Source organism: Lates calcarifer, linkage group LG19 (assembly GCF_001640805.2).
Source record: "Lates calcarifer isolate ASB-BC8 linkage group LG19, TLL_Latcal_v3, whole genome shotgun sequence".
NCBI classification, from domain to species: domain Eukaryota; kingdom Metazoa; phylum Chordata; class Actinopteri; family Centropomidae; genus Lates; species Lates calcarifer.
Window position 1 is genome coordinate 8,277,692 of NC_066851.1, and position 27,570 is coordinate 8,305,261.

The 27,570-nt window shown below is 42.6% G+C and overlaps 1 protein-coding gene across 1 annotated transcript in view; it reads left to right on the top strand.

Annotated features, from left to right (window-relative positions):
- Positions 1 to 15,081: 15,081 nt before the first annotated feature.
- Positions 15,082 to 27,570, top strand: part of tiam2a (TIAM Rac1 associated GEF 2a) — a 69,261-nt gene continuing 56,772 nt past the window's right edge. Inside the window, 1 exon segment of the mRNA XM_018697775.2 lies at positions 15,082 to 15,222. The gene's annotated coding sequence lies outside the window, so the exon portion shown is untranslated.

The following is a 27,570-nucleotide window of genomic DNA, read 5'->3' on the forward strand; positions in this document are numbered from 1 at the left end:
CCAAGGTGGTGGACACTGACTGACCAAAAGACTGATATTCAAGTCCTACAAGTCATTTTAAACGTTGACCTTACCACCCTCCCACAAGTTCAATAATCTGCAATAATGCAACCCATACAGTATCTGTTAACAGGTTTATACCCGCTGTCAGCACAACTGGTAAACATCCAAAACAAATTTTTGGTTTGAGACATCTTCATCTCTTCCTTAGTCTCACAGAGACCGTGTCTAGAGATGAGCAGAGGTTCAGCAAATCCAGACTTAGTATTTCTCGACAATGCTGTCGATTGTTCTCCACAGAGCGAGTGCTGCTCCTCTTTTGCTTTTGAAGGCACCAACTTGTCTCATTTTTCCCTCGACTTTCATGAGGACATTTCATTTCATCCTTCCTTGGCGGCGAATAAAAATTTGGTGGCAAGTGTTTTCTTTTTTTCTTTTGTTTTTGGTTTTTTTCACGGTGCCAGGAGCAGGAAGAGAGAGAAGATTGTCTTTGCCAAGTCAGTGTAAGTGTGTATTTGCATACTGAGGAGGTGTGTGTGTGTGTGTGTGTGTGTGTGTTATCAGAGGTCTACACGCCTGTCACTGAATACCTTTTTCCCACACACATTACTAACTGTGTGCTTGTGTGTATTGGCAGAGCGTCAGCAGTGCCACAATGCAACCAGAATTAAACCCATTAGTGCGAACATGGTTTACAGAGGCAGAGACAGTACATTCACATTTCAGGATTGATGTCTACAACTGTTGTCTCTGTTAACATTGTTAGCCCCTAATCTTTTCCTGTTAGTGGCCCCATTTCAAAACACAAATATCAGTAAACACACATCATCTGTTTACATGTGACTATCTGCCCAAAAATGTCTGTTTTCCCAAAGCAGCTGTCCTGGAATCATTAGATGGGTTTGTGTCGGTGCTTCTGCTTTTTGTCTCAAACTGTTTGCGCCCATCACAGGATGAGTGCTGGGGGGGGTTAATAGTCACCTTTGCCGGAGACACAGGGAGGTGTATAGGAAAACAAAGGAGTAGTCAAGGAGACGGTGATGAGCAACATCAAAACACCTTTCCCCTGATTTTTCAGAGGGGATTCAGTCATGATTTCATGGCAGGGCGGAGTGTCATGTGTAATCTGGGTGACGGGCGGGAGCTTATTAAATCTCCCAACACAAACGAGGAATACGTGTGTGTTTGTGAGAAGGAGGGGAGATATGCAGAGAGGGAGGTGTGCTGAGATGCTGAGCAAGCGAGGCTGAGAGTTTGACAGCGCAGCACATTGTGCCTGGAAGTTCAGAAACATGAACTGTATCAGTAAAGACAGGCAGGTACAGGCTCCAGCCTCCCACACTGTCAGTCTTCCATTACTCTCGTGAGAGTGGGCGCATGCACATATTGCAGTCATGCACACCGGCTCCCGTGGGATGCACACACCAACTTTTTCTGATTATGTAGCCTCTTCTCATTCTTGCACTCCTCTGCAGCTACACGAAGTGTGTGATAAAGCCGCAGCGCGCACATTCACACAGGCTCAATACACTGCAGACATTTTATATCCACTTTGTTCTCATGCGGTCTGTGTCGCCTCCATTCACACGTCTGTCATCATTTGTAAAAGAAGACCTTATAAAAGCTGCTTATTAAAGGCTGACTCAGCTTCTTCCTGCAGATGTGACACCTGGTTCATCAACCGCCAAAACAAGCCTCATTGTTTCCATTAAGGACTGTAGTGAATGTGTGTGTGGATCTACCTGCCCACACATGTGACTCTATTTGTTTGCTCCCCCTGTGCTTTGTGTTTGTTAGCAGCAGCAGCTAGCTGGTAATTAGCCCTGAAGGCCTCCTAGTTGTCTGTGTGTGTGCGTGTGTGTTTGTTTACGGCGGCAAGAAGCAGATTCCCTCCTGAGAGTCGGAGGCGTCAGTCAGAAGTGCGCACAAGAGACGGAGCAGACAGGAAAAAAAAGATAGGAAATTCCTGACTCACCAGAATCATAGGGGAGGGGGTCGGGGGTGGGGGCAGGGGGGGGCATATAACAGGAAGTTGACAGATTTGTGAGGATCAAGGTGCTGTGATCAAACCTGGTGCTGTCTTTAAAGGATGTTTTGCAACCGTGTTTATCACTTAATAGCCAACATTTTAGGCCAGAATTATACAAATCTTAGCTTCAACAACTGAAAAAAAAAACATCTTCTGGTGTTTGATCATGCAGACAGTGTGGATTTTATTTCCCCAGGTTTTTAGATGCATTTATCTGATTTATTACATTAGAGATGAATAGAATTTCACTTGTGGCATTCACAGAACTGATAAATTACCTTAAATAAATTAACAGCATCATCTATTTCCAAGAAACAAGGCCCCAGTTACTTTGAATAGTTCAAAAACACACTGTCAGGTGTTTTAACAGGGACTATTTCTTCTGTAGAAAGTAGTTCCAGTGAAAATTGTTCACTTTCAGCTTGAACTGAACATTAAAGACTTTTAGGCAAATACACCCAAAATATTCATGACACCATGCAAACCCCCCCAACACAGCACTGAGACAGTCAAGTACTTTCATATTAAATCTTTCTTTACATGCATAAATAATGAAACCAAAGCAAAGAAGGGCATCGTGTTGTTGCAGTGCTGTAATTTTCAGAGTTGGAACAACAACTCTTTCTAAAAAAACCAATGTGGTTTTGATCCTGATGACTAAAATTAATTGATTTTAGGATCAAGAATACAGAATTTCTGAAAGAGTGAAGCACAGTATAAAGAGTTATTTTATTCTTGAACACTTTCTCTCCCTGTGTTAATCCCCACCTACACAGGACATACTGTACATGTCCATTGTGTCACTGGTCATATATCAGCGACTTTAAACATGAAGCAAATGTTGGAAAATGAATATTTTATCAGCCTTATTCTTAATACAGAATTTCTGAAGAGAATAACTGCACTTTATCTTAATAAGTCACTATCTACTAATGAATCCTAGAAATCTGATTTTCCCAGAGTAGCTGAAAAAAAAATCCAGAAGAGCTGAGATTAATTCAAATCAACTTGTTTCCTAATAGAAATCTACTTTATTCTGTTTTGTTTCAAGATGCTCATTCCTAGAAAATTCCAGAAATAAGTGGAAACTTGCTGTGATAGAGTGGAATCCCACCCCAGGCCCATTCACACAATATACCCTTGTTTCCTTATCCTCGGTGGCTTCTCATACATACTCATCATGAATAGTTTCTTTTAAGTTGGACAGCACTATCTGTAGATACATAAACAGTTCTTTATGTTGAGATTTATTTGAAGGTTTGTTTGTGAAACAGGTTGGCAAAGAGTCATTCTCATCTTCCCGCACACAGTTAACATGTTAGAAAGAGAGACGGTGTCCTGCTCACGAGTAGTTAACCCCGCATTGAGCGCTTCAAACCTCCCTCCCGCCGCTCCTCCAATCTGTCGAGTGTGCACGCGAGATAAGTGTGTGTGTGTGCGACTTTGTCAATATCACCCACGAGGGTTCCCCTGCCACCCTGCTGATGGGGATTAAACATTCATGATCATGTTTATTAATGACCAGCAGGCATGAGGGATTTCCAGGCTGTCACACACACACACACACACACACACACACACACACACACATCTACACATTTGAGCAAACACACACAATTTTTACACCTTTTTAAACCACACATGCTCATACACATTTGCACTTTCTCTCATACACCTACACAGTCCTCCTCGCCTTCTCACATAAAACCTCTTCCTATTCTCCCACCCATATATATCAGATACACACAGACACTGTCTCTGCTCACACACACTCCTACCTACAAAAATGCTACAGTGCCTTCATGAAACATGCACTCCTGTATAAATCTCCCCCATCTACCTCCTTGCTGTTTAATTTGGTAGTAAGGACTAAAGCGTGTGTGTGTGTGTGTGTGTGTGTGTGTGTGTGTGTGAATATGGATCCACTGGCCTGTTAAATAGAAAAAGAACAGATTTCCTGTCTCCATGTCTCTCTGGACCGCCGGTCTGAACTCTCCCAAGGGCTGGAGGGATGGACTGGAGGACCTCGCTGTGAACATCTGTGACGGGCCGGCCCCAGCAGAGACTGCAGTGTGACAGGGCCTATCCACAGCAGATGTCACAACAGTGTGTGTGAGAGAGAGAGAGAGTGTGTGTATGTGTGTGTTGATAAACAGGGTTGAGAAGTCCATGACCTAGAGAATATATAGAGGAAACGCTCTGTGTGCTCTCTCTTCTTTCCTGTCCTTCTTTCCATTAATCTCCTTTCCTGTTAATTCTTGGAGATGTAGCAGTAATTAACAGGTGGATAAACAGTAGCTGGCCACCCTAAGTATTATTCTATATTAATTATAAAATAAAATGTGTTCTGTCACCAGAAATAGTTTGACTTTTATTTGCATGTCTTACCTTTTGTTTTTCCTTCCTCATCCCGTTTTTCTGTCCCTTTAACTCAGAGACCATTTGTCCTCGTCTGATGTGATACAAAAACTATACATGCTTTGCCCCGCGGCCTCTGCAAATGAAATGACAAATGAGTGATGAGGCAGAGGAGCGCTGATGCTGCACTCTGCGCAATCCTCCCATGTGATTCCACATCTACTCTCCGTGGTTGGATTTCTCCCTTTTCCTTCCCCACGGTTGCTTCACCCTCATTATTCTTTCCTGCCACTTCCTCCCCCCTTGCCCACTTTTTTCCTGTGACCATTTGCATCTCACCTCTCTACTTCTTCGTGTCTTGTTCTCTGCTACCAAGCTACTTTTTTTTTTTTTACTCCCCAGTGAAGCATGTCACAGTCTGGTCAGATTCCTTGGTAACTGAGCCTCTCTCTGGGATCTACTGCCCGCATCATAAAACTAACTAAAAATACAGTTTGAAACCATACTCTAAGGTTATTTTTAGGTTTAATTTCCATCATGTCCAGAGAGGCTAGAGAGCAGTCAAGTTACTCTTCAAACTAAGGGAATTCACCGTAAACTGAATTCACTCTTTTTGTGGGAAATCACCTATTTGTTTATCCATAGACGTTACAAAAAGGTCGAAAGTAGCTGTAAAGAAAGTCAGTTATGTATAGAAGATCTGCTAAAATATGCTAAAATTATCTTATTGTTTTGAATTGTTTGGGACAACTTCCCCTGTTTTTGTTTGCCTGTAAATGTGTGGATACATCTGAGCTGGTTCCACATACATAATTGTGTTTTAATGATATTTCATTTCATCCATATTAAAAATAAAACAAAAACGGCTTCTCTGCTGCTAAAATGTCAGTCTTCTTACTTTGGATAAAGTTGCTTCTTTGATCTCTCAGCGATGTGTGTGCTGAAGAGAAAGAGAATGCCAGAAGTAATAATATATCAGAGAAACACAGACAAGTTTGGACCGTGCACTGACTTCAAAATGATCCAGTAAAGCCCTGCAACGATTGCTACGTTTATGAAGCTGTTCATGTTCAGTCTGAGTCAGAGGAGTAATGCAACAATGAAACTAGAATATTATGATCAAACTAAATGGAGTCAGGTAGTGTCAGGGCTTTAAACAGAATGACCTTGGTGGGGAGTGAGAAGAGGAGGGTCAGGGACCAGTGCAGAAGGTCTGACAAAGTGAAGGAGGGAGTTGTAACTAATGAGTAAGCAGACAGACGGCTCCTCTGCTTAACCCTTTTGGCCTCCACCCTTTCTCTATCCTTTCTTCCTCCCCCACCTTATTACCTCCCCTCCAACGCCCTGACTGTCGCATGGGACACCAGGGAGAAAATGAGAAACATGAATCTGGCACTCATCTCGAGTGTAAAAGTCAGGGAAGATGTAAGTGTGGGCTGGGTCAGATCAGACCATTCTGGATTGGGATGGGGGGTAAAGTGGTGGAGGCTGAGAGGGTAAAAGAGAGTGCATCCGTTTAGCAAGCTGCCAGGGACTGGACAGAGGGTTGGGTGGAGAAAAGAGACACGGTTCATCTGATGAACCAGCTTTTATATGCACCATTTAAAGGATAACTTCCACTTATCACAATTTGAAACATATTTTCAGATTGTTAAGGTGCTATGCTAGCAGTAATCAGGCAGGAGTGAGTATACAAATACATTAAAAATAGGAGGTGGACAAAATAACAGAAACATTTCATATGAAACGATTAACTTTCATCATCATATCATCACATCGCATCATCATAATTACAAGTTCAGCTACACAGGCAGAGTAACCAGTGTACCAATTAGTGGTGTGTGTCAGCTGTAAAAGAGGTCTGACAATCACTTTTTAATAAGTGCTTTGTGGGTTTTAATATATGGGTTGTGGATTCATACATTTTTAAATCTTTATACAAGCCTAATATAGCTGATGTAGCCACCATTTATATTTGGAAGTGTTTCAGTTCAGTAGCTATGTACTCATTTGCTGTTCAGTTCAACCTCTATTAAAACAGGGCAAAGATAGTTTTCCAAGACACAATGCTTGCATCTAAAACTACATTCGAATGGCACTGTGTAACCTGTGCTAAAGTGTTAACATGGAGCACTAGAACCATATAACCTTCGGGTAAATTGCCAAAACTCATACTGAGACCAGCTGCACTGCCCATTAAGATCTGCTGACACAAATCAGACTTCCTCAACAAGGATGAATGAATTGATTTTAAAAAATGGAAATGAATATCAGGCAGTTATTTTAAGGTTATTAGTTAAGAATCAAAGCAGGCCAACTCATGGAGTCATGACATTAAATAAAGGTAATGCAGTGGATCTGTAATGGATAAAATGGCCAGATTAACTTGCAAGGGGGGCTAAGGACAAAAAACGAGCTGTTGGACCTCTATTAACCCCCAGTCTCTGTGCAATATGTGCAGTTTTCTGTCCCTAGGTTTATAGTGATGTAATTTAATTAAACACATTAGGAATATGCAAAATCCTACAAAGCAAAAATAATGAAAGTCCCGAAAGAGTCATTTTTAAATAACAAGGCACAAGCCAGACATTACGCCTGGAGCCTTCAGGGCTACTGGAGTTCCTAGGACCTGCAGCAATAAGCCACTCTGCCCTGTTTGTAATCCAACCGTGATAACCTATTAGCCATTTTCCCTAAATGGTAATGCTCTCAGCTAAACAAAGGTAAGAATGAACTGAACACCAGAATCAACTCAAATGCTTCCCATGAACTCCCAAATCACCAGACCTAAACATCATTAAACCTGTCTGGGATGCTCTGTGCATCCCTCTAAGACCTGGAGCCTTTCCCTCTTATAGAAAGCTCCAATATCCTGTTACACACAGTTTAGGATTTGTACTGCAGCAGCACAAGAAGACATGAAGCTGTCTCGAAGGGGAATACTTAACCTCATCACACACCGTTTGCCATTTCTCTTATTTTGTCCACTACCTGTACATGCGAACCACACTCTATTTTGTCTGCTTAGTGGAATATGCCCTGTCCTTTTCAAGGGGACACAGTAACATAGATACACACTTCAAACATGCATGCGCGCGCACACACACACACACACACACACACTCACCTTTGCAAACACACATACATCATAGCACACAGGAGAACTAATCCTATTTCACAGCCCAAATGAAAAGAGTCTCACATGCACACATCCATTAGCTATTATTAGCTAAATGAGCTAATAGGTAAACACACACACACACACACACACACTCAGGGCTGCTGTGGAGAACACAAACACCAAGGGAGACCTGCTGTTACAAAATGGAAATGTGTTGAGTGTTTTTCTTTGTTCGCAGCTCTCCCGTGTGAATACACACAATAATCCAGGGTACACGTCTTTTGAAATGGACTTAAAGAACAAAATATTAAATCTCACCTTAACTCAAGGCCTTAAAAGCTGTAAATGTAAAATGTGATCAATCGTAATTTTCTTGCTGCGTCATTTTCAAGTCACAGGTCTACAGCCATTGTCACTGTGTAATTGACCATTCACTAAGCCCCATGCTACAAATGTCATGTCTTAAATTCTTACACAGCACATAATGCTTAGTAATCTTTGAAAAAATGGGTGGCTCTTAATTTCAGATAGAAGAAAAAAGCAATTTCTTATCTCTAGAAAGCAACTTCTCATTTTACAATTTGATATGAACACTGACTCCAGCAGATTTTATCAGATGTAACCACCCAGCAAATTAAGCAAACATTAGCTCCATGATATGTTTTAAAACATTATTGGCTGACTTTATAATGTTTCCAGGAGACACGAACCCAGTAAACATGTATCTTATGCAATGCAATATGTATTTGATAATGTTCTAAAAGACTGAGGCTAAAGCTACATGTTCCAGGCTAAAGGTTAACATTGTCACTAGCTGATAACATGGAAATAAAGAAGCAACATTACCCTTTTTTAGCTTACATGCTCATTCATATCTTCAGTATGCAACAATACAAAAGAAAAGGCTTGGCAAACATAACACTATCTTGGGTAGCATTGACTGGGTTTGATAGCATCTGGGACCAGCTATCACACAATGACACAGTGCAATGGCACAGAGGGTATGCTAGTAATGGTTGTAGTTAGCTAACAGGCTAACAGCTGTAGCTTATATTAGAGCAGTTAAACACACTGTTCAATCCATGCGTTATGCTTTTGATTTTCAGTTTTGTAAAGGGTAAATGTGTAGCGGACTAGAACCATAAATTTAGCATAGTGAATTGCATTTCTACTGCAGTTACTCCTTACTCCTCACATTAAAAACTGTTTATGAGCCTTCATCGTTGCCATGCACGCCTCCATGGGGCCTGTAAACAAACCAGTCCAGACAGTTTGGGGGAACAGTATCAGCTTTCCATTAACAGCTCCAGGTCATTCATTTCCTACTTTGTTTAAAACTCGAGCTGCCAGACAGACAACCACCTCGCTTGGGTTTGGTGTTTTCTGTTTCTCTGCGTCGTACTGGTAGGTGATGATTTTGTGGGAAAGACCCAGAGCTGTGTGAGTGTTTCTAATTAAGAAAGTGAAATGAGCAGATTTTAACAAGGTAATTTTAACAGCCCCGTGTTCTACTCCCTTCACATGGGTGTGAAAGTGTTTCTCAGCAGGGAGTGAGGAGGTAATGGGTGTGGGAACGTTACCCTAGTGGGCTGAGGGACAATCACAGTCCTAACGGAGCAATGAGAGCCCATTTGTTTCTAACACTTTTCAATATTATCTGTGACGGCCGGTCATATCACAGTCATAGCTACGTTAATTGGAGAAAAAGTAGCTGAGTGGTTGAATGTTGTTGCAATTAAAGAATGTAATTAAAGAATGTAATTAACACGTTTGTCATTCCCAGCCTTCAACTTGCTGCTCCGAGTTGTTTGCGTCTGAATAGTCTGGCTTGTTTTCAGTTTGTCTCTCGCCTTTATTGAATTAGAATGAGCAGAATTTAGCCCCAGCAAAGCCCAATACAAACAAAATTACACTTCAGAGTGAATGATTGCATTTGGCTCATTGGAATCAGCCTTTACCATTTTTCACTGAATAATGCTTTCAGTGTACCTTTGTTGGCTTCTAATATGTTATTCTCATTTGACTCAATTTAAGTTTATGATAACTCAATCAAATGTCCCTGTGTTTGCTCTGGATTCCCCTCCACTGGCCTCTGGCTTGCAGGGCTGTGGATGCAGTCATTCGACCAGGAGTGAAGAGATTTGAAGGAGCTTAAACTGTCACGGCAGCCTGGAGCTACAGACTGCTTCCTTATTCTCTTTCAGTGAGTCTATAAAAGACAAGGCTTGTCCAGTCCTGATCTTTCTTTCAGAAAGTAATCTCCTCACAGTCTCTCAATCATTTATATTCTTTCCTCTCTCATGCGGGTTATATTTCGCTACTTATATACTCTGAGCTTTGTCATTGTCAAATCTGTCCTACATTCAGTTAAAGAAAATGTAAAAATGGGAACTCGTGTTTTCTTGGGTGCACTTTTGGATCGAGGTCTAATGTCACGCTGACCACATGTTGAGCTGTCCACCATCAGTCCATCAGTCATATTTTCTCTCTCCATATTTAGACACAGAGCAGTGCCTCCATGTGCCAGACCTGACACAGCCTGATGGGTAGACAAACATAGCTTTTAAGCAATTTTCTTGTCAGTCACTGCAGTCACTCACTATTACAGAGTTTTTCTCTGAATGTGTTTGAACTAATGTAGGGCAATGTTTCCTGAGAGGAATTGATAAAAGGTAGAAATTCAGTGCAGATAAAACATAAAGGCTTAAAGGGATAAAGAAAAGGCATAGTTTGTGTAGCATTGTGGCCTTAAGGGATTTGGTAAAACTAGTGAACAGGTTTTACTATTTCACACAACAGATGCTCATATGTATCCACAAAGCTTATCTGAGTGAGAGAAGCATTGGGTTATACTGTAAACTGAATATACTCAACGAAAAGTGAACATATTCTGATGTGGGATTCGCATGTGTCAATAACAAGAATGTTGAGATTCCTGATTAAATACAGCTCATCTGAGCAATCATCACTGACTGTGGTACAGTGGATTAATGTTGTGTGAGGTATCACCTGATTTTTACTTGACATGGAAACAGACGTGAGAGCCCACATGAAATTTGAAAAACAAAAAGCAGACAAAGTTAAAGGTATGCAAACGCATATTTATCCAGGAGCGCCTGGATGAATATACTTGAGGGCAATGTCATAAAAATGACAAATTGTGACATGCAAAAATAGCCTGTAGGTGTTTTGGCTAGGGTTGGGAACTACTGTTATACGAATTTGCTTACTGTATGTTGAGTACAGAAATGACTAATCCTCAACCAAACAACTTCCTACATCTTAGTGTGGTTTATCTTTGTTGATACATTGTGTAATAATTGATGTTCCACAATATAAAGAACATTTTGTCAGTTTATCCCTCTCCTTCTGCATCTGGCTTTCATCAGCTCTGCATGTTAACTTGTTAAAGTGGCCCAGCACAAGATATAATCATCTATACTGAACATGTCTGTGATTTCTCACCAGAAATTACCATGATGAGTAACTGATTCTATGATGCTGTCTTAACAGTCTCTGTTTGATTGGTCTGAGAAATGCAGATATCATTTAACAACCTCTGCGCTCTTACTTTGAAATGATTCATTTGGCTGAGAACAATGATCGCAAGCAGGCAACCAGCCAGAGAAAGAGAATAGAGGTGTTTTCCCACAAGGCAAATTTGGTCATGCATGATCTTGCACCAAAATCAGACACATTTGTATGCAAAAGTTTGGGCACCAGTGGGTAACTTCCATATTTTGACGATTTTTGAAGTGAAAACAAATAATTACACCCCTTGCAGCAAACACATTAAAATGCACCCAAACTTTTGCACACAGTAAAGTATACACAGTAAACATTTTGTCAGTTCAACAAGATTTGCAGCACTTCTTGCAGACAGAGTGCCCTTGTGCTGATGTGGTCTTTCATTGAATTTACTTTCTGCAGGTGCGGCCTCACCTGCCTATATTTTAGCTCTGTCTTTGTCTCATAATTCCATTCTCACATTCATCAAATGACCGTGTCAGTCTTTTCTCCACACGCAGGGACTCAAAAACCCAATTCAGCTCCTCACTCTGTCACACCCTCGTGATAGTTTCTTCACCTAGAACTCAAGTAATCAACAGCTCAGACACATCCATCCCCTGTGGTTTCCCACACCAGGTCATCTACCTGGTCCATAGGCCATCACTTTCAGCTCCTACTGCTGGATTTATTTCTGTACACAGTAAAGAGTGATGTTTCTGTTCAGAAATTTTTACAGGTCTACAGTTCAAGGAAATCATTCAAAAAGACTTTTTTAATCTAATGCTAATGAAAACACATGCACAGCGAGATAAATCTGGGGCTTTAAGTGCTCTGTAGGTCCTTTACAGAGTTGACTAACACTGGCGTGAGGGGTTGGCTACTGTGACACACAGTTCACTCGTTGTCGTCATTGATTTCTCATTAGTTAGGCCCTTAGGAGTCTGCAAGCTATCAGTAGGATCAGACCTGTCATGTTCAATTAAAAGCCTTTCCAAAATGGCCTGGCTTTTTCATACCTTATCTTAACTTGCGCCCTTCTATTGCCTTTCCTGCGTAAAGATTTTCTTTGTCTATCGTGTGAGCCGCTGCAGTCACCTCTCTGTGGTCGTAGATGCTTTAATGTTGGCTGCCGTATTTAGAAACAAGTAGGGAGTTGTTTCAGGGTGTGGCGTGAGAATGTCTGATTATACCCCTCCCTCTGTCTGTCTCACACACACACACACACACACACACACACACCTTATGACAACTCCGTCCTTGTGTTTTCTGGATGCTGTCGCACACAAAGCCATCTTCCCCCCTTCCCTCCAGACAACCACAGAAGATCATTCTGCGCCAGCCTGCCAGCCTTAGAAACAACTGTACAAGACAATTTTCTCCCAAGCCACAGTGAGCCATTAAAGGCTACATGACAAATGAGCAGGGTAATTACATGTGGACACTGAACAGGCCAGCCCTCGCAGCTCAGCACCTCATACAATGGTAATAATGGCTGGATCACATTGTACAATGGGCAGCAGTGAGAAGGGTGTGAAAATTACTTAGCAGGGGATCTGCTGGGCCCCTCCTCTTCTCTCACATACAGTAACACACAATCACATACACATACAATTACTATCACGACCCTATAAGGGTGACCATAACAGCAGAACAAAGTGGTGACAGTCAGGATGGCTAGGCTGAAGGTGTTGAGAAGGCTCATTTAAGAGAGGGAGAGGGTGCTGAGGTGTTGATAAGTGTGTGTGTATTCGTACATGTGTGTGAACCCATACCTGTCTGCCTATATGTGTGGAATATTAGCTTTGTGTCAGCACAAAAAACCAAAAGTGCTAGCTGAGCTCACCGTTTTCAGCTCCCTGTTGTGTTTTAAAGCAATAAACTGGCAATACTAATATGTCAGCTATCTTTGGTTCTCGAGCAGTTCTTTGTGAGTGCATTGGAAAGGCCCAGTCAAGGTTGTTGTCTTGTGTGAGACCAACAGACAGAAAGAAAAGGAGGATGGGTGGCAGGATGTCCGTCAGAGTCAATAATGAGATTAATTAATGAGATGCGGAGAGGCCAGAGCTCCTGATAGCTGCCACATGACACAGAGAAACTCTATGTGGCTAGAATATTTCCAGAATGCTGCAGTGAACAACATACTAGGTGGGGATCTGTAGCACGTCACCGGTGAGACTGATGACATTTGCCCAGTGGATCATTGCAGTAACATTGGTTCAACAGGATGGCTCTTCTGGGTGATTCACAACTTCATTTGTATGCACAATCCCACGACACTCCTGTAGATGCATAATTAATTAGATATTTTGTTGATTCCAAAACAATATGCTTGGCTAACAGGAGCTGAATACCCAGTGGCTAAATCTTGCCGAGGGGGGAATGAGAGGCTGCTTGTTGTGTAGACAGATCTTGATCGGTCTGTGTTGAAAGGATCAGAGCATTACAGTATCTGCAGCTTCAATGAGCAGCAGAGAGATATACATCTCAACTCAAACCCCACTGTAGCAGCTGTAAAGAGGCTGATATGCAGATTAGATGGGTCTGGCCGGGCCGACACGCCTGGCCAAACAGCCACATTATGAAACGCTAAGGTTTACGAGCATTGCAAAGGAGATTACAGGAAGGAAGGGCTGCTCATCGCAAATGTGTTATCAGGGAGTGGAGGCATTTGAATGAGGTTGACTGAGAATGATAGAGAGAAAATAAAAGAGAGGAATGAATGCTTAAACATTAGGTCAGAGAATAACAATGATCATTGTCTTCACTTGCATGCTGTTTAATTGTCTGAGGAGACCAAACCTGTTTCCTATCACTCTTGTTATCAGTTCATTAGTCCATGTGACAGACAGGTTAGATATAGTCTCACCTTGTTCACCTTTCCAAGCAAAACAACCGGAAGAGAACCTAAGGGCAGGAAACATTTCAGGCCAAGGGCTACCAACAAGATCCTGCAGAAGATTTAAGACCTGGAGTTTGTCCCAAGAAAGCTGAGTTAATCCTGAAGTACATGCATGTACAGTGGATGAGGAGTAAAATCTTATGTAGAAAAAAATCAAATTTGTCTGAATCATTAGTGACAACAAAAACATCACATTTCATTTGTTGTAGTGAAACCTGAGAATAAATATAAACAATAACCATACAGAACAGATTTATACTCCATATCTGTATGTCTATGGGGGTCTGTAAAGGTTCCAGTGATGTAAATTTATCATCTGTCCATGCCTGATGTGATATGACCCAAGAAATGTCCACTCTCTGCTTCAGTGTTTGATCTAAATCAGTATAATAAATATTTAAAATGGCTACTCCAGCTATTTTGTATTGCATCCCCATAAAGTTGGATGACGTTCATGAGAGAGCAATAAAAAAAAACTGTTAAAAATTGAGGCAGCAGAGGTAGAGAAATCCTTGCTTTCAGATCCTAGTATGGCTCAAGGTGCAAAAACACAGCATCCTACATTTCCCATACTGCACTTTGATAGCATTTTTAAAGCCTCCTCCCTGTCTCCTAAATGCCCCTTTATATCAAACCCATACTTCCAGCTGATAGAGTTCTAATATGTTGTAATATATAATATATAATAATAAAATATTAAAAGTCCGAAGCTCAAACCAGAATAACCCTGATGACATCATCAGGGTCATTTTTACAGACTTTGGAAATCTGTCTCCACAAGGCTGTTTTCACTGACAGTGTACCTTCTCGTGACGAATAAAATTAACATCATGTGTAAAATCAGTGGCATACTCGTTTGATTTAAGTGAAACAATGACATAATTAAACTTTATTTGATTTCACTAATGACCCGGACATCTCGCTGAGGGACCTCTTAAAGGTCCACGAATCGCAGTTTGGTTGCCGTGTTTTATCCTACATTTAGATATAGGCTACTTGACACTAATCCCCCGACACTGCATGTTGTAGTGAAGTACGCCCCCCCCCCCCTTCCTCAGTGTCCGTGGGAAGGAGGAGTTTAACCCCACATTGTCTGGGAGGAGTCCGCAGTCTCTTGGCGCTCCGTCCCAGGAACGTTGGGTCTGGAAACAAGAGGAATCGTGGAAGTGCACTCTAAGGAAAACAAAAAGAGAGAAAATACTTTAACGCGCTTATCAAATGCAACAGTGTTATAGTTAGCGGTTGCGAAGAGGGAAACACGTGAATCTCGGGAGAAGTATGTTTTACCAGAGGAAACATTAGCCGGTAAGTTGCAAGCTAACTTACTTTACAGTCACGTTGCTTTTTAAAGCACTGCGTTCATTTTGTGTGTGTGCTTTGTCCGCTTCAACACCTAAACCCATCACTTAAAACGTGCCCGCTAAACAAAAGTTTGTGAAGCGTTCGGAATTAATTCCACCGGTGACTTCTCATTGGTCGTTGTGAGCAGTTAATCTCGCTGCAGTAGCAGCAGCAGCTGCGAGAGAAATGATTTTCCTGCACAAACGTGTGATTGTCGTCAATGATTATTCACCACAACTCGTTGTACGGGTCAGCGTATAAAAAGTACATTGTACTTATTCATCAGCGTGCTTTGTTCTAGAGAGACAGACAATGACCTCTCCCATTTAAAATCATCTGAAATTAAAACTCTCTGTATGAGTGCTTCCTCTCCCCCTCCTCATTAAAATGTAATATCTGTTATTACATTCTTTGTGCCATGTGAAAAACAATTTGGTATGATAAATAGAATTAATTGCATCCTGTCATTATGTTTAGCCTTGGAAATCAATTAAAACTCCATAGTAAAGGCATCAGGATGTCACTCCATTGATGCAATAGATGACAGTGTGGAGATGTTCAACATGTAGTCCACAGCCGTGTCAGTGTGAGAGAGGCTGCTTCTCTTTCTTTCCTCTGATTTATGAGCTGATAGATTGGAGATGTTGGCCATTCCACTAAATGCTGGGGTATGTTCTGCTGTTGTGTTTGGATGTGATTTACTCCTCCACTTGCATTGTTGTTTGGCCGTGTGCTGGGGTGTAAGGGCTCTCCAACTGCATACAGAGGCAACAAAAGGGGCCCCTGAGACCCCTGGAGTTAAGGACTTGCCCAGAGCAAACCGAGCCATGGAGCTATAGGAGGAAGGGCTGGGCATGCCTTTTGACACGGTGGTGGCCCTCTGCCATGGAAACCCACACAAGGAGGTGTCAGCGCGGCCGCCCCAGTACCTTTGCACGCTGCTGAGGAGGATTGTAATAATAAAAACACAGGCTAATGTTTGACTTAAAGAGGCTGTTCATTGATCTGTCTGAAGGCTGGAGCCTGTCCAATAATCTCACAGCTGTGTCTGGGTGGAGGAAATGTGATATGGTAATAATGATTAATGTGATTTAATGATTATTGAATGATGGATTGAGTGAAGGCACACTGTAAATTTTGACCAATCATTTACTTGGAGCAGGAATTAGACTTGGCCCCAGAATGAGCGGAAGGGAAAAGATACCCAAGAATGTGTTGTGTTTATTTTTCTGGAGGGGGAACATGCTGTGTGATTGGTTTATATTTCATCAGGCGTTTCAGCCCCCCTGCCTGTTTAATAGACTATCCCGAAATAGTTATTTACTTACATAATTGCTGTTGTTCTCATGTGTGCACCGTTTTTTTTTCATTCTGAGATCAGTAACAAAATAACCGGGTCAGAAGCTGTGGCACTTTTATGAATATTTTGGCCTTTGCGGCACACATTTTTGTGGCATTGAAACTCTCAACCACAAGGAACATTATGTTTTTACTATTCTGTTTTTCCCCGGGTTGGGACGGGGTCTTGAACCAGAGTGATACTGATTGAGTGTGGCCCGTAATTTCGTTTTAGTGGAAAACATGTGATTGCTTTGCTTGTTCACTCTTTCCTTTTGTGCCACGAGTTGCACATTATGCCTTTCAGCTGGCAGGACTGCCACTTGTCAAAGTTGTTTACCAGTGACAAAAGGGAGATGTAATGCTAACCCCCTCCCTGGGTGGGCACGGAGTTGCTTCACAGGCATCTACAGCTCATCACTCGTCTAATTTAAGTTGAAGGGCTCAGTAGCATCATCAGACGGTGACATAATTACCGCAGGAGCTTCCCCCGTGAAACAATCTGTTTTGAAGTCAGTTGATTTGCTGTGTGTAACTTTGTGGAAGTTATGCAAAGAAGAACAGTCTTACTGTTGTGGAAAACCTACTCATCTCGTCTTTGATGCTTTGTATGAACAGTGGGCCTTCATGGAGCAAGAAGAGGGATTTACTCTCCTCTCCGCAAGCTGTGTGTGAGTGCCCGTTGTCGTTAATTCTGAAGTGCTAGCACGCTGGCCGAGAAAACGCCAATGTTTCATGTCCTCTCCCTCTGCACATTTTTCTCCATATAAGGTGGCCCTGCATGTGACTTATCAGGCATGGGTAACATCTGTGCTTATTGTCACACGGGGATGAAGGCCTTTTACTGTCTCTAGGTAGAGAGGCACTGCAGAGGGAAACCACAGGGGGTTCACATGACTGCTGCATCCTCCAGGCTAAAGGATTTGAAACGAATCAAACAAGAACCTTCACTTTTTTTCCCATTTTGCCACATATTCGTTTTGACTCTTGATTACAATGAAATGCTCTTTTGAGGCTTTTATTCTAGTTTAGACAGACTGGTCAGGCAAGCGTAATAGCTGCTTGTATGTTTCTATTTCTTACTGCTGTGGTTGAGATTATATTTGGCTTTCATAGTGTTTGCTGGTAGTGTGCGACCAGCAGCGTCTGGAGTGGCTGCTATAAAAAGCAGGTGAGCTGAAAGCTCGTGCTGACAGCATCTTGGCCGAGACCTTTCATTTGCTACCACGCTCACGGAGAGACACACAGCTGACTTTGACCCCTTCCTGGTGCACACAACTACAGGTCATAGAGCTATCACCAACACAACGCTGACATTCCCTGCCCTGTCTCATAAGCGGCAGTTTGGACAAAAATAATAGTTGAACCCTGTGACTAAAAGTCAGCCGAAAAGAGACGCTTTGTTCCTCGTGCGCTGCATAATTCAGTGATTCTGAATTTAACTTGTTTTGCTATGGCTACTGGGCTGGCGGACACATACACATACACACAGCCATCCACTTTGAGGGATTTGTTCAGTCAGCTGCACTTTGTGTATGTGCTCCAACACAAGATCCCCTGCTCTGCTGCACAAACAGGAACCTTCTGTCCAGCTCAGCGGAGCGACGTGGTGCCATCCAGCTGAACCGATGGGCCCATTCATGCTCCTCCTAACAGCCACTACTCCCGAGCCTTTGAGAAGATTAATGCGTAGGTCTAAATTGAATTGCACTCCTTCTGGGTCACCTGCTAGAGAATAGCCTGTAAGGTTTGCAAGGAAAATGAAGATTAAAAGGCGACAGGAGCTTTTACAATGTGTCAAACGAGGTATCAGATTAAGAGTTACCTAGCAGACGATTGGGGTGTAGACGAACAAAGGAGTGAGATAGCTCTTAAACAGTGCTAGACGACTTCACTTATGATTCAGACTTTCATTAACCCCAAAGAAATAAATGGAAGAAACGCCATTACCATTCTATTATTGATGGTCATATAAATCACGTGGCAATTGGTGTACATGTGTGAAAAAAGCTCCCATGGTAACAGTTGAGTAGCAGTGCATGTAATTCCTGTAAGCATACCAGACGGCATACAATATTTCAGTCTGGGGAAGGTGCTGCCTCAGCATTTTGAACCCGACCGAGTGATTTACAAGCAACGGATGCGCAAGAAATAGTTTGATTATCAAAATGTATGAACAATGAGACATAGAGGACAAAGGACGACTGGGTACAGAAGCTGTTTGCTGGCGCTCTGATCCACATATGGGACTTGATATCTTGACAATCCGCCTGCTATGGAGAACCCAGTTGAGTCGGAGTGTGTGTGATGTTTTATTCTCAAAGCATATTCTCTTAGCACATTGATGCTGTGTGTAAAGTTCCATTTGAGCCTTTGATTGTGAATTCAAGCTGGAAACAGTCGAGTTGCATCATGTCTGTGTGCAGTTAAGTCTAATATGTTTTGTTTTTGATACCTGCTTCAAATGACAGCTCGTATTGCTGCATTCTTTGGGGTAATCACACAGCTCTGTTTGCATGGAAACACCCCACCCCCCTCCCCTTATACTTGTTGGCTCTAAGCCTGTTTACCGGTCAATCCTGATAACAATAGAAATTGTGATTGATCTGCCCTACCTCGGTGCAGTAGCCATAAGGTCTCACTTACCATCCTTGCCCTATTGGAAAGGCAAACACAGCTGGTGCTACAGGCCAAAGTGCTCGGTGCTGGGATGTTCAGTTGGTGCCATGTGTCTTGCATTGTCCTCCGTGATGGATGGAGCAAATTCTGGGTACACATTTACTCCAACACATCCCACCTGCTCACCCGTGGGCGGAGATTGACTGTCTTTTTGTTTCTGATCAAAGCAAAGAACCCCACTCTCTTTTTGTACAGCACATCAAGCTTGGTTACTGACTGTTCCAGCACATTCAGAATCATATGTTAAATAATCAAAACGGTCTTCATCTCCTTGACGCGTGTGGTAAGATGGATTTGCTTTTAATGCTTGAATTAGATTAAAGATTTCTCCATCACCATAGTCTGATTAGTATCCCATCAGAATATGTTTTTCTGAATAAATGATCTATCTTAGTACTGCAAACTTATAAAGAGCAGATGGGAAAGAGTGATGTGCACAAATCCATCACTGACCACACATGGATCCAACTGTATCTAATAATCCATTCATCGCAGTCTTATCTTTAGCAGTCATATATCATCTATCACAACACAAAATTGCCATAACTCTTCAGTCTCACAAGATATCGTTACCGTTCTTTTGCTTGCTCAGTAGCTCACTCCAATGAACTGCTTGGGACACGACGCAACCTTATCTGCACAGTTTCCTGGGCTTTGTGACAGACATGAAGTGCTTTGGAGGGTCTTTGGCAGCCGTTGTATTCGTGTTATGTTGAGGAACATTTTCAGGCTCATTAGCACTCCTCTTCCCCGTCCAGGCCCCCCCCCCCTTGCTTTAGCAGTCGGTGGTTTGATCTCCGAGCGAGATAAGCTCTTTTCTCCACTTCTCAGTCTCCAGGCTTTTGTCATGTTGGTTCAGTCACCTGGCGTCTGGCCAGTGTAAACAGAAACGAGGTCCTGATTGCTTTAGGTCAACTGCAATCCTGGCATCCACTCAGTGAACATGCTCAATTAAAGCTTTCTTGAAAATCCTTTTCTCCAAAGAGGTAAATGTATCCAAATAACCTGTTTCCTGGGGTGATATCATCGTCAAGGCTTATTTGGCTGACAGGCCTCAGCTGTCAGAAGGAAAAGGATATGTGAGAGAAGGAACTTGTTGTAAAGCAAGTTAAGATAAGAGCAAAGAAACAGTACTTGTAGGTTTTATCAGTTTCATCAGGGTTTGTAGTCTGTGGCTCTTAAATGGCAGGATATTATATAAATACACATCACATCCTCAATGTAAGGGAAGTCAAGTGGTGTATCAGCCAGGCTGCAGTTGGAGAGCCCGTTTGTGGGCCTGCTTATTTATACAGTACCCTCTGGATGCCCAAAGATTGACCAGCCTTTTTCCATTTCTCACTATGGTCGACTTGTGTTTCCCTCATTGCCCAGAAACATCCAATCCCACTTTGCTCTGCTCTGCTAGTGCCAAGACATGATCTCCACCTGGCTGTTACATAAGCGCTGTTTAACCCAGGGCTCACCCTCTCTGGCCCATGGGGACCAACTTGCTCACACTGCCTGGCTAAGTCTCGCTGCCACCTTGGCTGCACAGTCCGCAGCTTGGGTGGTTTTAACAGTTGATGGGTGCAGGTGCTAAGGCAGGTGCGAAGGACGTCCTAGACTTTTCTACCCACTTGTTCCAAGGAGAATATAAGCAAAATAAATGTTCCCAACTTGTGTGGAGTTGTATCCCATCTGCAATCATGTGCCACAGGTGCAACTCTGTGGCACATGATTGCTTCCCAGTTGTGACCTATTTTTGCTACCGAATGAACTAAAACAAATTCACTCTTAGCAAATAAGCTCACCATCACCAAATACACACAGGGGTACTGCATTTATACAAAGTCAGGAAGGTCACTATTACCGCTAGCAGGTTCCTCCATGGGTTGATGCCAAGTCAAGCAGATTACGCAGAGTGCATGTCGCCGCTCAGCTTGTTGCAAGCCTAAGACAGTCTTGCAATATTAATACATCTCCTTCCACAAATGGTGTCACAGCGGATACCAGACTCTTATAAATGCTGCTTTTTAAAAGTTTTAGCAGTTTAGCTGACACAGGTTCAAAGCCATGTCAGAGGATTATTAAAACTCGCACTCAGACACTATATGCAGTGAGACTGAATCTCTGAATGGTATGATGGTATGATATGATATTAGACGGCAGATGGAGGGGAATCAGTTCACCAGGCTGCTGTAAATACAGCAGACACATGTGTGCGTGCTGTGTGTACAGGGGATATCAGAGACTATTAATGGTATTTGACATTCAACTGTCATTGGAGAAGCTGACTCGTAAATTGTCTGCAGCTCAATCCTAATGTTATTAAAGGTGCTGGAGCCAAGAAAGTCAACTGTGTGGTTTATAGACTCACACTGATCAAGTCCTCTCCTCTCCAAGCACTACAACTCTGATCCAAGAAAGGTTCTCAGATACAGCGGGGTTAAGCAACATGACATGAGGTTGAAGGGAAAGTTTGATATTTTAGGAAGTATGCTTATTTGCTTTGGTTATGCTAAGTTAAGCTAACAATCCTCTGGCTCCAGCCTCATATTTACCCAAATAGACATAAGAGTGGTATCAATCTCCTCATCTAACTTTTGGCACAAGAGTGAGTGTGTAACTGTTGATCTATTCAGTTAAAAAGGTAAATATTACTATAACCATAGTTTGCTGATGTAATTGTGAGAGCCAATGACTCCACCTCTCATGAGACTTCATGCTGTGGCAAAGACAGTAGCTTGTATGGACCATCTCATTCAACCCCTCAAACCTCCCTCATGGTTTGACCCACTCAACTGGACCATTGTTGGCGTTTCCAGATGGATCTCTCTGTATGTGGTCGATGTGTGAGAGCACAAGTGTCTACAGTTTAGACTGTCTCTCTGTGGTAAAATCGGAACTACTGACTCACAACTACAAGGGATGTGCACATCCTGTGTATGTGTGTGTATATTAGAAAATCATTGGCGAACTATGTGGGGCCACTGTGGCGCACATGCTGCGTAGCAGCTCCTCTGCTTGCATTCTTTCTATCTGAATAATAAGAGATCTGTGTTAGACTCTCTCAAAGCCTTCATCATCCATGTTGATGGAGTAGCTGTGTGCGAGCCGCCTTTTGGCTTTTGCACAGTGAAAGTTTTGATCTCTAGCTCGTCTGCTCTCATGGTACGGAATCCTTCTGCCAGCATATCAAAGAGAAAAAAAACACCTCTTTCAGAGATGTTGCATTTTTCTACATCCAGCAACCAGACTTTAAATACTATTCGTCTAGCATGTGACAGGATCTGGTGTAAAGTGTGTTGAGCGGTGAAGTCATTCATTATAAATCATTTCCCCTTAGGAGGGTGAAATCATTTATTCACAGTCTCATGAGGTTAGTGATCCAAGGAGCACGCCCTGACTGGTGACTAATAGGTGGCTGATGTTGTGTCTCCCAACCCACTGACACGCACTGGATACACGTCGGTTTCTACGTTATTGGAATCTATATCCTCTGCCAATAAAAGCAACTACTAGAAAGCTCAGTTTCACTTGTTTTTTTTTTTTTTGGCCTCAGGTGTCTATGCTCAGGCTTGGAATACAGCATGACGGTTTTCATTGCTGCCAATTCTCTCAGTCCACATGTCTGTTTCTGCCTGGCAGAGACTCTAACTGTAAAAGAATGACTTTAATAACTGTGATACTTTCTTGAAGCTATTTTGAGAACCGTTCTTGTCTCTTCAGGCGCTCATCCTGCTCCTCCCGTAGTAATTTTGTGTGTACGTTTGAGCAAGCGGTTTTGTCTCCAGTGGCAAGCCCCGCGGTCTGCTCGTGTGGAGAAATCGGCCTCACTGGAAACTTGTGGTCGCCGTTCTTTTTTTCTTTTATATAATAACGATATTATACAGTGCATAGGTTCGAACTGGCATGCCCGGGCTTAAACTAATAATAACAATGTTGAGAAATGTCAGGAACTGGGGTTTCCTGACAGTTAAGATGATTGTTGCCGCTGAAGGAGCTGGGTGAGCTGCACTTACACAGTCATTCTATATTATTAGCCTCATGTATCATTTCACTCTGTATTTTTTTTCCTTTCACTCTGTGATTCATGTGTACATGTGTCCTGTAGCTGATGAGATGTTGAATTAAGAAGTAGAGATTAATGCATTCCAGCCTTTTGTTTTTCATCGGCATGCACAACAATTAATTGGACCTTAAGTGTGGCCCAGGAGAAAGTAGGCCATTAGTCAGTGGGCTGCTTTTCTGAAATGATGATTATGATGTGTGTGTGCGCGAAGGGGGGATTGTCTAAGTGCTCATGTTTAGTCCCAGACATGCCTGCTGCTTTTGCTAATCATGCTATCATACAGTGCCACAGGCTTTTTTTCTAAGCCAACAAGTATTTTAACAAGCTGGAAGACTGCACTCATTCTTTCCGATCTTTTATTACCAGCAATCCATATCATCGCACTTAATGTCTGGGGCTTTTTGGCAAGCCATGCAGTACACTCTGGCTTAACCACAGGAGTCCAAGGCTAAGATACATTCATATATAGCGTGAAAAATGCTGAGAAATAATCTATAATCATCTTCTATATGCTGTGTGCAGGGGGAACATCAGAGCCACTTTGATGTAGTCTGAGACAAAACAGCCCTCACAGCCTCTGCAGACAAGTCACATCAGGTTAGACTGTTTAAACCACTATGTGCCACTGTGGTCATTATTGCTGTTTAAAGTGGGTTGCAGAGCACGAGTCTTGGCAGCGTGTATTATTCTTTTCTGTTATTATCCAGCCTGGGTGGCAGCACTTTCTCTTGATCATTGGGGAGTCGCATTATCTGCGAATTTCTGTTTTTTATTTTATTTTAATACCTCCCTCTCGCTGGGTGTGGGTGGAACAGTTGCTGTATCTCCACCAGTAATGAGCGAAACAGTGGATGTTTTGTAGTGAGCCGTTTGCCTGAAGGGTTAAGTATCCATCTCCGTTCCCTCTAAACCCACCCCTGCTTAGGAGGAGAAGGCTGTGAATAAATACCACCCTTGTCCACTCATAATGGAACAGCTTGACCTTCCTGTGACCTCTGCTGGTCGGAGCATCTGCCTGTCGATTCCTCCGGCCCATCCCACGGGACTTCACCGGGCTGTCACATCTGCCTGTGAGCAGTAATTCAATTGGTTGAGGAATTTATTTTACAGGATGAAAATTAAGGACTGGCCTATAATTTTTCAGAGTCACAAAAGAAACCCCTGTCAGCTGCAATATATTGTTGATTTACTGTGTGAAAGTGCTTGTTTCTTTCTGGGCGCCATGCATGACGACTGCATAATGAGCGTGGTCCTCATTGACATTCTTGAGCCTCCCTATATGGATGGGATAATAATGAGTTTGGCAGGGGCCTTAATTTAATCTTGTCGGTAAAAGCGGTGCACATGTGGCACAGCTGCTAGCGCTTAGCTGAGTCGTACCATGCCCTAAGAAGAGGTGCCACTGGGTGCCCGCATTTGGCTGCTTTCTGTGTTATCAGTCTTTATGAGCCACATTCCTCAGTGAAAAGGCTTTGCAGAGCAGGACAAAGGAGTTTAGTTTGTAGAGATTTGTCTGTGACTTCTCTGTGGCAATCGAATTAGCTCACGTGCCTCTGCGTCCGCGTGACTAGAGGAACTGGTTTAGGTGTTTTCCTGCAACTTGCACAGGTCAGTCTTTGTTTTGTCGCGTTTATTTTACTTTCCCAGTGAAAGCACAGTGCTGCATGAGTGCTTTGTCGAGCACCTGTTTCGTATTGTAGGTCGATAACGGCTCCCAGCTAATTTCTTGTGATAATTCAACAGTGAAATCTAATCTCGCCCCTGCCATTTGGGCTCCTTTAGCTTGAGCTTTATAGAATTCTTGCCGCAGTGTTAAGAGTCAAAATCTGTTTCTACTTGAAAAGGAATCAGAAGGGCCTTTTATATAGCCTGTTTAAAGAGGGAATGATACGCCATTATTCCACCTCGCTGTTCTGTATAAAGAGTACAAGCACGGAATGGGGGCCGGCATGATGAGGGCTCTATTGGGGGATCTGTGTTGAAAAGGGCCTAGAGACAAATGCACACACCTCAAACATACATGGTTAAACACATGTGCTCGGACACATTACTGAGCAAATTTTCTTCGAACAGGTTTCACACAACATTCTATAAACTCCAGTGGATTGCGTGTTAACCTATGACACAGTTCTGGGGACAGAAACTAGGTCATGGTTTGTGCAGACTAAGCATCTGCAGGAAAAGAAGCAAGAAGACATGCAAAGTTGCGTCCACACTCTCTCACCACAGGTGTCAAACCGGTTTGTTAGTGGTGAGTTCTTCTCTGCGGAAATGTGTCCGATGTAGCTTTGTTTCTCACATCTTAAAAAAGGTGCTCGCCATAGCTCAGCGATGTTGGTCACTTGTGCTTTTTATTCACCCAGGTGTGGCTGTTTATTGGCTGCTGTTATTAGAATGAGGTCTTAGAATGAGGTGTGTGAAAACCTGTGGTCTGATGTATAAGGAAGATTAGGCTTTAATCAAATGACACTTAGATTTATACAAATAAAAATGTGGCTTGGACTGTGTGCAGAATTCTTTGTCTGCATGAAGCTCCTGTTACTGTATTTACATAGTGGATTGCCCATACGTCATATGCAGATACTTAAGAGCCTGTCGCATGCGCAGAGTAACTTCAGACACCCAGAACTGGAGGCTCCAGTGATGAGTAAAATTTCTGTGTGTGTGTGTGTGTGTGTGTGTGTGTTGGTGCCTGGCTCCTCACCAGCTGTCTCACCCATCATCAGTGCTTTCGGGAAGCTGAGCAGACAATCTAGCTCAGATTTCTTTCCTGTTATCTGTGCTCTAAGTCTGTTACGAACAGTACATAGTTACAGATGCTGTATATCACGGCCAGCTGGGCTTGACACCACAATAAAACAAATTGTTTTGGTTAATGATAACAGGAGCAATAATGTTTCTGCTTTCCTGTAAAAGTGAGATTGCACTAAGCTGGTCTTATTTCATAACCTGTTTATTGCTTTGGGAATTTACCCACCTTTTGATCCAGCCACAGTATGTTAGTTGTTTTCCCTCATCTGTAGAGAGCCAGTAGCTGTGAGATTTACGTCAGAGTGTGGTTACTTTAAGAGATTTACATGAGCTTCCTCTGCACGTGAGCTCAGAATTGTGTTTATTAAAGCTGTATTTTAAGTCGGATATTTCCTTATTAGAGGCTACGTGAGTGTTTAAGGACATTTATAAGCTGTATGTGCATAAACATGCATGTGTTTAGGCTCCACGTCCAGCAAGACGTATTTAAACAGTGTTCATTTCACCTGATGGATGGTTTATTTGGCCGAGCAGACTGTGGTCCTGTGTTTACAGGGCTCTGATGTAGGTCCGTGACCTGACACTGACAACTCCACTGCTTTATCCTACCATCTACAGCCAGCCGCCCGGCTCCACTCAGCTTGGCTAGACACAAGGATGTGTGCTTGTCTCACCCAGGCTCTGCAGTGTGATGGGAATACTAAAGCTTCTCTGGTGAATCATCGCATTTATTTTTTTTCATTTTAAACAGAAAGAAATTGCATTCCTACGTTGCAATGCATTTGTGATGTGGTTCAGATTCGCAGCTTCAAAAAAAGGTCAGCCCTAATAAGCAATGCAGTCCTGAAATGTGTTCTTAAACAAAGTTAATCCTCCATTCTGGTAGTGAGGGATTATCCTGCTTGTTTGTTGTTCAGTTTAACTTGTTCCAGGCATTTCTTTGAGTGTCAGGGTTTTGAAACAAGGCAGTGCTGGCGTATTCAGAGAAGTTCGCCACGTGAAGAGCAAGTTAATCGACGCTGACTTATCTCATTCTAAAAGGGACATTTTCTGCACCGTATTGACTGAGCTGCCACGTTGGTTGGTTCTCACTAGGTAACGTCCATCCTGACTACTTAACAGAAGCAATCTTTCAGTCCTGCTAATGTGGAAAAAGACAGGCCTTAATATGGACAGTTATTGCCTCAGGTAATAGCCTCTATTGGCTGGCTGAGCATCAGCTCCTTTGTTATCTATCTTAACCTTGACCACCATGAGCAAACCAACCAGACAGGCCCAGACCAGTCTAACCACCTTTAATAGACTTACAGCATCATCTTGGCTTTGGCCTGTCAGTTTGTCACAGGTTATGGCTTTAACAGACATGACTGTGATGTATAAACATCGGTGAAAGTGCTGAGCCAGCACTGGCAATTACTGCGACCAAGATGAGGCCTAATGTTGTATTTGTGGGCTACTTATCATTTTCATTGGTTTGTTTTCCAGGTCAC